The sequence below is a fragment of the Piliocolobus tephrosceles genome, chromosome 6 (genome assembly GCF_002776525.5).
Source record: "Piliocolobus tephrosceles isolate RC106 chromosome 6, ASM277652v3, whole genome shotgun sequence".
Classification (NCBI taxonomy): Eukaryota; Metazoa; Chordata; class Mammalia; order Primates; family Cercopithecidae; genus Piliocolobus; species Piliocolobus tephrosceles.
In genome coordinates, this window is record NC_045439.1 from 101,050,097 (window position 1) to 101,059,661 (window position 9,565).

Consider the following 9,565-nt stretch of genomic DNA (forward strand, 5'->3'; position numbering starts at 1 on the left):
GGGATTACAGACGTGGGCCACTGTGCCTGGCCAAGACAAGGTCTTTTATTTTTCATTTTCTCAGCCTGAATATGTTTGTAGACAAGGTCTTGCTATGTTGCCCAGGTTCTACTCCTTTTAAACACAAAAATTACATAACTTTTCAGACAATCTGTTTTGTCATATCGAGAGGCCTTTGCATTAAGTCCGCTAATGCCCTGACAACTACCACATCACTTGGGATTTGGAGTCCCTTTGGGTTAGAGCACGGTTTCTCAACCTCGGCACTATTGACACGTGGACTGGATCATTTTGTTCTGTGGAGGCTGTTCTGACACTGCAGGTAGATGCCAGTAGCACCTCCCTAGTTGTGGCAACCAAAATGCCTCCAGACATTGCCCAATACCCCTGGGGATGCCAAAATCATCCCCTGTTAAGAACCACTGGATGTCCTCTGGGATTCTGTGGAAAACTTCCTGGAACAAACCGGAGAAAATCTGACTCCTGATGCCACACCCCCGCCAGCTTCCTGCTTCTGCTTCCCCATTTGTCCAGTTGGGATCATGACTACAAGCTAAAACAGCATATGGTGGGAAGCAATGGGACCTGCAAGGAGTCATCATGGTGCTCATGAGGAGCAGACATAAGGTCACAAGCAGCACTGCCCTGGAGCCACATGGCACTGTGCTGGCTTTGCCAAGATGGCTAGGCATCCCACTGAACTGACTCAAGTCCCCAAGATTGCTCCAACTCTTGTATTCCCCCCAGGCCTCTTTTTAATGTTAGCATTGTTTAAGATCTTTCATTGTACCGTCAGAAAGAGAAAGTCTCATTTAATTCATACCAGATGCTGAGTGAGTTGTCATGAATCAATACAACATTATCCAAAAACCACCAAAATGAATCATAAGGATAAACAGGATTTTTTTTTCTCCCCACAAAACAGTGACTAAAATAGTGCCTTGCCCTTTTAGAAAAAAAAAAAAAAATTATGAGGTTAGGTAGGGGCCTGGGCTAGGGCCCGTGTAATCCACGTGTCCGTGAGCATGGAATGGTTCAACTGCAGGTCCTAGGGAGACAGTGTATGAGGCCTGCAGCTGAGCCAGGCAGACACGGGCTAGAGAAGGTGTCCCAAAGTCAGGATTCAAGACTGGGGGTCCAGCAGCCCCCTGAAACTTATGCAATCCTCTGTTTCTATCCCAGTCTCAAAGTTGTCTGAGGCTCAGAGAAGTTTTGTCACCCTCATCATGGATGCAGAGGCCCTTGGGAACTGTGGACGGTCTTCTGGGAGCTGAGCATCCCAGAATTCTGCTGCTGCTAAGGCCGAGGCAACCCCTCAGCCTCGTGAGCACTTGTTTCTCAGTCCTGCCTCTACTGTGATCCTGAGAATGGCACTCTGAGTATGTAGGGTAGTCAGAAATGGTGTTTGTCCTCTCTGGGGCAGCGGGGAGACTGGAGAGGGAGGGCTCTGGGCCCACCTAGGCACTCAGACTCTGACCCTTGAATGGAGGAAGCAAAAGCCAAGAAGAAGTTGGGGCTGACACATCCTTACGGTGTGGCCAGATAAGACTATTTAAAAATCCATTTTTTATTTGAAAAAATAAAAAATTAAAAAATTAAAAAACTTGATCACGTTTTTCTGGAAGGGAATCTAACAATATTTATCATGAGCTTTAAGTTAATAGTGTAATATAAAATTAGCTGGGCATGGTGGCAGGCACCTGTAATCCCAGCTACTCAGGAGGCTGAGGCAGGAGAATCGCCTGAACCCGGGAGGTGGAGGCTGCAGTGAGCTGTGATTATGCTACTGCACTCCAGCCTGGGCGATAGGGCAAAACTCCATCTCAAAAAAAAAAAAAAAAGAAAAAAGAAAAAAAAGTTAATAGTGTAATATTATGAACTACTGATACATGAAACAGATGAATCCCAAAAACATAATACTGAGGGAAGAGTACATACACCAGGTGGGTGGCTCACGCCTGTTATCCATCCCAGCACTTTGGGAGGCCAAGGTGGGAGGATTGCTTGGGCCCAGGAGTTCTAGACCGGTCTGGGCAACACAGCAAGATGCCCCATCTCAATTTTTTAAAATTAAAAATAAAAATAAACCCAAAGCCCAGTGAACTGACAGGCAGACAACACACATACACATACCCCTGTAGATTTCTAGGTGTGAGTCAGACACCCCATGTCTCTCTGGTTCCAGTGACCCCCTCGGTTGATCTGAGGAAAGCAGGATGCACCCTCCCCTCCCCCATGGGTGTGGCTGGGGGTGGGCTCCACAGTACAAACCTCTGCTAAAGAAATCTGCTTTCGTTGGGCACAGCGGCTCACACCTGTAATCTCAGCACTTTAGGAGGCCGAGGCGAATGCATTACCTGAGGTCAGAAGTTTGAGACCAGCCTGACCAACATGGTGAAACTCTGTGTCTACTAAAAATACAAAATTAGCCAGGCGTGGTGGCACATGCCTGTAATCCCAGCTACTCGGGAGGCTGAGGCAGGAGAATCACTTGAATCCAGGAGGCAGAGGTTGCAGTGAGCTAAGATAACGCCACTGCACTCCAGCCTGGGCGACGAGCAAAACTCTGTCTCAAAAATAAAATAATAATAAAAATAATTAAAAATTTTTAAAAATAAAAAATAAAGAAATCTGCTTCCTAGTCTCTGACTCTTCTTTCTTGGCCTGTCCAACTGCTTTATACGTTGGATGTGGGTGATCAATACAGTGACTCAGAACTACCAGCTCTCAGACATTTCCCTCCCAGCCCTGCATAGGTGGTCTAGCATCCCACGCTGGGATCAGGAGGGGCTGCCCCGCCTGTCTGGGGCCTCAGCCAAGCCTGAGGCAGAAGGAGCCTGCTAACTACCATCCAGGTGCTCAGTCGAGGCCCCTCCTCTCCTTCCCTCAGTATTCTTTCCCATTCTTATTTACTCAACCTCTCCCTCCTAACTAGAACCTGCCCACTGACATTTAGACATATTTAAATCTCTCCTGAAATTTAAAACAAAAAGAAAAAAGACTGCTTCGACCCCAAATCTCCTTGCAGCTACCTCCTAATTCTCTCCCCCTTTTCAAAGCCAAACTTGTGAAAAAGCTATCTGCATCCACAATCTCCCTTTCCTCACCTCCCACGCATTCCAGTCTGGCTTCCCCCCTCATCAGTCCCCAGAAGCATCTCTTCCTAAGGTGGTCAGCGATGCTCAGAGTGCCAGGCTGAGCCTGGAGAGCAGTAAGCTGGCCTGGCCCGGGCAGGACCCTGGCCATGGGAGCAGCAGTAGGGGATGCAGTGGTTGGTGTTACCCAGGGTTATCAATGGCAACTGCAGACGATAAACTAGAATTTCTGTGCAGTTCCAGAAAGAACATCTGGCCTTGAGTCCTTAGACTATGCCAACACCTACTTACCTTCATTGATTCATTCATTCATACATTCAATAACTCTTTACTGAGCACACTTGGGCCAGACCCTGAGGTAGGCACCTGTTATAAACTTGGTCTCTACCGTCATGGAGCTAACTGCCTGGGCATTGGTCAGAGTCATGAAAATACACAAAGATGATCGAGATGTTTGATGGAGAAGTACAGAGTGTATTACTGTGGGATCAGATCTGGCCTGAAAGGTCAAGAAGAGATTTTCAGGCTGGGATCTGGCCAGTGAGTAGGAATTAGCTAGTCCAGGAGGAATGGGGAAAAATAGATGATAGGAGACTGGGGAAAAGGTCTCTTGGGGACAAAGAGGCCAGCGATTCCAGAATTGAAAAGGACCAGCAGGAAGCAAGTACAGAAGGGTGGGAAGAGCTGGATAGAAATTTGATTTTTCTCTTTTTTTTTTGAGATGGAGTCTTGCTCTGTCACCCCGGCTGGAGTGCAGTGGCACAATCTACACTCACTGCAACCTCCATCTCCGGGGTTCAAGCAATCCTCCCGCCTCAGCCTCCTGAGTATATGGGACTACAGGTGTGCACCACTACGCCCGATTAATTTTTTTGTACTTTTAGTAGAAACAAGGGCTCACCATGTTGGCCAGGCTGGTCTCGAACTCCCGACCTCAGGTGATCCACCTGCCTCAGCCTCCCAAAGTGTTGGGATTACAGGCGTGAGCCACTGCACTTGGCTGAAATTAGGTTTTTCTCTCTGCCCCTCAGCCTTTGTGCCAAGCCTTTCTCCTGCCTCATTCTGAAGGACTTTAGCACCCTCCACTCCCTTGATGTGATCGACCCTTTTATTTCCCTTTCTCCCAGGACTCTGTCATGCCCGAGCTCTTGCATGTCTCTCCTCTGACATGAATGTGAATGTTCGACAGAGCTCTACCCAGGCCTTACTCCCCTTCCCAACTCTTTTTCTTGACATTGTCTCCCACATTTATGGACTGTCACTTCTAACAGATCTCCAGTCCCAGAACTCTCAAGATCCAGGTTCAGAGATCTCCTTGCCCAGTGATCATCTTCACACAGATACCCTGCTCATTATCTTAAGCACAGCAGATTGTAGAGTTAGAAAATGTTAAGTCTCACTTTTGCTGAGAAAATGTAGAAAGTAACATAAAGCAGCCAGGTGTAGTGGCACGCACCTGTAGTTCCAGCCACTTGGGAGTCTGAGGCAGGAGGATCACTTGAGCCCAGGAGTTTTGAGGCTGGATGGAGCTATGGTCACACCCTGCACTCCAGGCTGGGAGACAGAGTAAGATTCTGTCTCTTAAAAAAAATAAATTAGCCGGGCGCGGTGGCTCAAGCCTGTAATCCCAGCACTTTGGGAGGCCGAGACGGGCGGATCACGAGGTCAGGAGATCGAGACCATCCTGGCTAACACAGTGAAACCCCGTCTCTACTAAAAATACAAAAACTAGCCGGGCGAGGTGGCGGGCGCCTGTAGTCCCAGCTACTCCGGAGGCTGAGGCAGGAGAATGGCGTAAACCCGGGAGGCGGAGCTTGCAGTGAGCTGAGATCTGGCCACTGCACTCCAGTCCGGGCGACAGAGCGAGACTTCGCCTCAAAAAAATAAATAAATTAATTAATTAATAAATTAAAAATAACATAAAGCCCTTTTGTCCCCAAAAACTTGATTAAAAGTAAATAAACTAAGACACAGAATCTTGAACAGAGCCTGAGCCTTCCACCTGAACCTATACACTTGACGCAGATGGTGGGCTGTGAATAGCCTTTCTTTATGCCGATAAGGAAACCAAAGTTAAACGAGCCTTGATTAGTTGATTAATCAAGTTGAAACAAAGTCCCAGTAAAGCTAAATTTAACTGTAGCCTACCCTAGATTCCAAATTGCATGCTTCCTCCTTTATAGTTTTTGCCAGCTCAGTGTAATTCGATTGTTGAGTCTGAGTGATGGATATATGAAGAGTTCATTACACTTCTCTTTTGTGCACATTGAAATTTTTCCTACTAAAAATCTAAAAGAAACAATGTCTCTCTCTTTTTTCCTTTTCTTTTCGCCTAACTTGACTACTTGATTAGTGCTTGTCTACAATGTAACTCTTAAACTTACTGCTTTGAGAGAATTGCCTGGACTCATGAAACATGCTTTTTGGAGGAAATTAAGTGATATGAGACACATAACTATACCCTGAAGTTGCAAATGACATCATTAGTGAATTAATTTTCTTTTTGCTTTTCTTTGTTCTTCTAACCATATGTGTATGTAAATGTGTGTGTGTGTATACCCTGAGAATTTCTGCGCAGGGAGGAAGTGGTTCAATCTGCTTGTCTCTGAGCAGCCGTTGGCTTTTAGAATAAAGAAATGACTCTGCCTTGTTTCTCATTCAGATGCAACATGAGGCTTGCTTTCATCCATGAGGTCTAAATTTAAATGCCTGTCTTCTCCCCCTATAAAACTTAATCCTCTTTCCCCATAACATTGTAGAAAAAAAAAAAAAAACTTGGCTTTACGTGCTGTTTAGGTTAGATCTGTAAGAGGAGCTTAAGTGTTAATTACAAGAAACACTGAGAGAATGAAAACTAGTTTGGAAACCTGACGTAGCTCAGAAAACTCCATATGACAAAGATACCACATAGCTTATGTAGGCATCCAGGTCAGAAGGGCAGGTGCATGGAAGCCTAATTTGTACAGGCCATTGTCATGTTCCATCTAAGGACTGACTCAGCCCTCCCATTCCTTCAACCATAACTTTTATTCCTTTCCACACCTCTCCCACTGCTGTCTTTATTTCAGCAGAAAAAGACAATCTCTCTTGACCAAAATATGAGGCCTACAATAGTATCATTTTGCACATTTCACCCACCTTGTTTAAATTTTTATTTTGATATACAGTCATCCCTGGATATCCGTAGTGGATCGGTTCCAGGACCTCCCTCAGATACCAAAATCCATGGATGCTCAAGTCCCTGATATAAAATGGAGTAGTATTTGCATATAACCTATGCACATTTTCTCATATACAGAACGTTAAATCATCTCTAGATTACTTATAATATCTAATAAAGTGTAAATGTTATATACATAGTTGTTATACTGTATTATGTAGGGAACAATGACAAGAAAAAAAAGTCTGCACATGTTCACTACAGACACAATAAAAAAATTTCTTTTGATTCAAGGTTGGTTGAGTCCACAGATGCAGAACCCATGGATATGGAGGGCTGACTGTTAAGTTCAAACATAGAGAAATCCCATAAGCACAGTATAAGAAACCATCATATAGCGTTTACTCTGGCCCCACATTTTTTTCTCTCCTTCTGTCTTTCCTTCTAAGTGCTGGAGTTTATCAATTTTACTAATATTTTCTTTTTTTTTTTTTTTGGCGGGGGTGTCTGTCTCTCCCACCCAGGCTGGAGTGCAGTGGCCGGATCTCAGCTCACTGCAAGCTCCTCCTCTCGGGTTTACGCCATTCTCCTGCCTCAGCCTCTGGAGTAGCTGGGACTACAGGCGCCCACCACCTCGCCCGGCTAGTTTTTTGTATTTTTTAGTAGAGACGGGGTTTCACTGTGTTAGCCAGGATGGTCTCGATCTCCTGACCTTGTGATCCGCCCGTCTCGGCCTCCCAAAGTGCTGGGATTACAGGCTTGAGCCACCGCGCCCGGCTAATATTTTCAAAGAATGAAATTTTGTGAGCTTTTTGAAACAGGGTCATCTCTCCCACCTCAGCCTCCCGAGTAGCTGGGACTACAGGCATGCACCACCATGCCCAACTAATTTTTGTATTTTTTATAGAGACAGTTTCACCATGTTGCCCAGGCTGGTCTTAGACTCTTGATCTCAAGTGATCTGCCTGCCTCGGCCTCCCAAAGTGCTGAGATTACAGGCATGAGCCATCATGCCTGGCCTAACATACCTTTAAATTTCCTTGTGATTTATTCTTTGACCTGTGAGTTACTTAGTAGTATGTTGTTTAATTTCCAATTACTGGGGGATTTTCTAGATTTGTTTTTGTTATTCTATCTAATATAATTCCATTGTGGTCAGAGAACATAATCTATAAGATGTCAGCCTCTTAGTATTTATTGACCTTATAGTCCAGCATATGGTCTATCATGGGGAATTTTTTATGTGTCCTTGAGAACAAGTGTATTCTGTAGTTATTTGGCATAGTGTTTTCTAAATGTCAGTTAGGCAAGGTTGGTTAATTGTGTCATTCAAGTCTTACACATACTTAGTGATTTTTGTTTTCTTGTTCCATCAGTGACTGACAGAGAGATATTAAAATCTCTAATCATAACTGTGGATTTGTCTAGTTATTGCTTTAGTTCTGTTAGCTTTTCCTACATGTATTTTGAAGCCCCATTACTGTTATGGACTGAATTGTGTCCTCCCCCAAAATCTGTATGTGTAAGTCTTAACTCTGAGTACCTCAGAACATGACTGTAATTGGAGCTAGGGTCTTTACAGAGATAATTAAGTTAAAATGAGGTCATTAGGGTAGGCCCTAATCCAATATGACTGGTGTCCTTGTAAGAAGAGGAAATTTTGACACAGACACAGAAAAAGGGAAGATAATATGTAGACAAAGGGAGAAGATGGCCCTCAGAAGGAATCAACCCTGTCAACACCATTGTCTTGGATGTTTAACCTCCAGAACTGTAAGAAAATAAATTTTGATTGTTGACACCATCAGTCTGTGGTGGCTTTCTGTGGCAGCCCTAGCAAACTAATAGTTACTAAGTGCACACATTTAGGATTGTTAAATATTCTTGACGAATTGATTCTTTTATGAAGTTTTTCTTCTTGTATCTACTAGTACTCCTTATCTTGATGCCTACTTTGTTCAAGATGAATATAACCATATCAGCTTTCTTATTTGTTCTTATTCTTGTTTATATTTCATCTTCTTACCTGTATTAAATATATATTTCTCCATCCTTTTACTTTCACTTTTTCAGTCTCTATATATTCAAAGTGTGTCTCTTAAGACAGCATAGCCAGGTGTGGTGGCTCATGCCTATAATCCCAGCACTTTGGGAGGCCAAGATAGGCAGATCGCTTGAGTCCAGCTGTTTGAGACCAGTCTGGGTGACATGGTAAAACCCCACCTCTACAAAAAAATACAAAAATTAGCCAGACATGGTGATGCATGCCTGTCACCCCAGCTACTCGGGAAGCTGAGGCAGGAGGATCACTTGAGCCCAGTGATTTGTTTTTCTAAGACCACCAGAGTGGGCACAAAAGAACCAGCGAGTAGGCAAGGCTAAAAGCAAAACTGCAAATTTATTCTTTGGTCATCTAGCTTCAGGGACCGGAGCTGGGGGTGGGGGGGCGGAGTTTCTAATACAGTCCGGACAAGAGTGGGGGCTGAGAAAGCCCGCCCCCGGCGCATCTGCTGGGAGCGACTTTTCTAGGAGTGGAAGGGCAATAGGCAGGGCACAGGCATGTCAGGGGAGGGGGGGGCGCTCCGCAGGTGCCACCAGGTAAATCTTGGTCTCTTCGGATTGACATCACCTGGTGCATGCCTGATTAATCTGCACCTTCCCGGGCGTCAGCTGCATTTTCGCACACACGGGTAAAAGCCGGTGATGAAGAACCCGGAAATGTGCCATCTTGCCTCCGTTCATCCAAACACCCAGGAAGCAGAGGTTGCAGTGAGCTGTGATCATGCCACTGCATTCCAGCCTGGGCCACAGAATGTGCCCTTGTCTCAAAAAAAAAAAAAAAAAAATCCCTGAAGCCAAAACAAAACAAAATAAAATTCAGCATAGATTCGGATCATTTTTTACTCAGTTTGATAATATTTGTCTTTTTATTGAAGTGTTTAGTCCATGTATATTTAATGTAATGATTGCTATGATTGTGTTTAAATCTACCGTATTGTTATTTGTTTTCTATTTGTGCCACCTGTTTTTCATTCTGTTCTCCTTGCCTGCCTTCAATTAATCAAATATGTTTATTAGTCCATTTTATTTCTTTTATTGGTTTCTAGCTCTACCTCTTTATATAATATTTTCAGTTTAACTCCAGGTGATTACAGTATGCTTTTTTTTTTAACTTTATTTTTTATTTTTTATTTTTTTTGAGACAGGGTCTTACTCTTTCACCAGGCTAGAGTGCAGTGGCGTGATCTTGGCTCACTGCAACCTCCGTGTCCTGGGTTCAAGTGATTCTCCTGCCTCAGCCTCCCAAGTA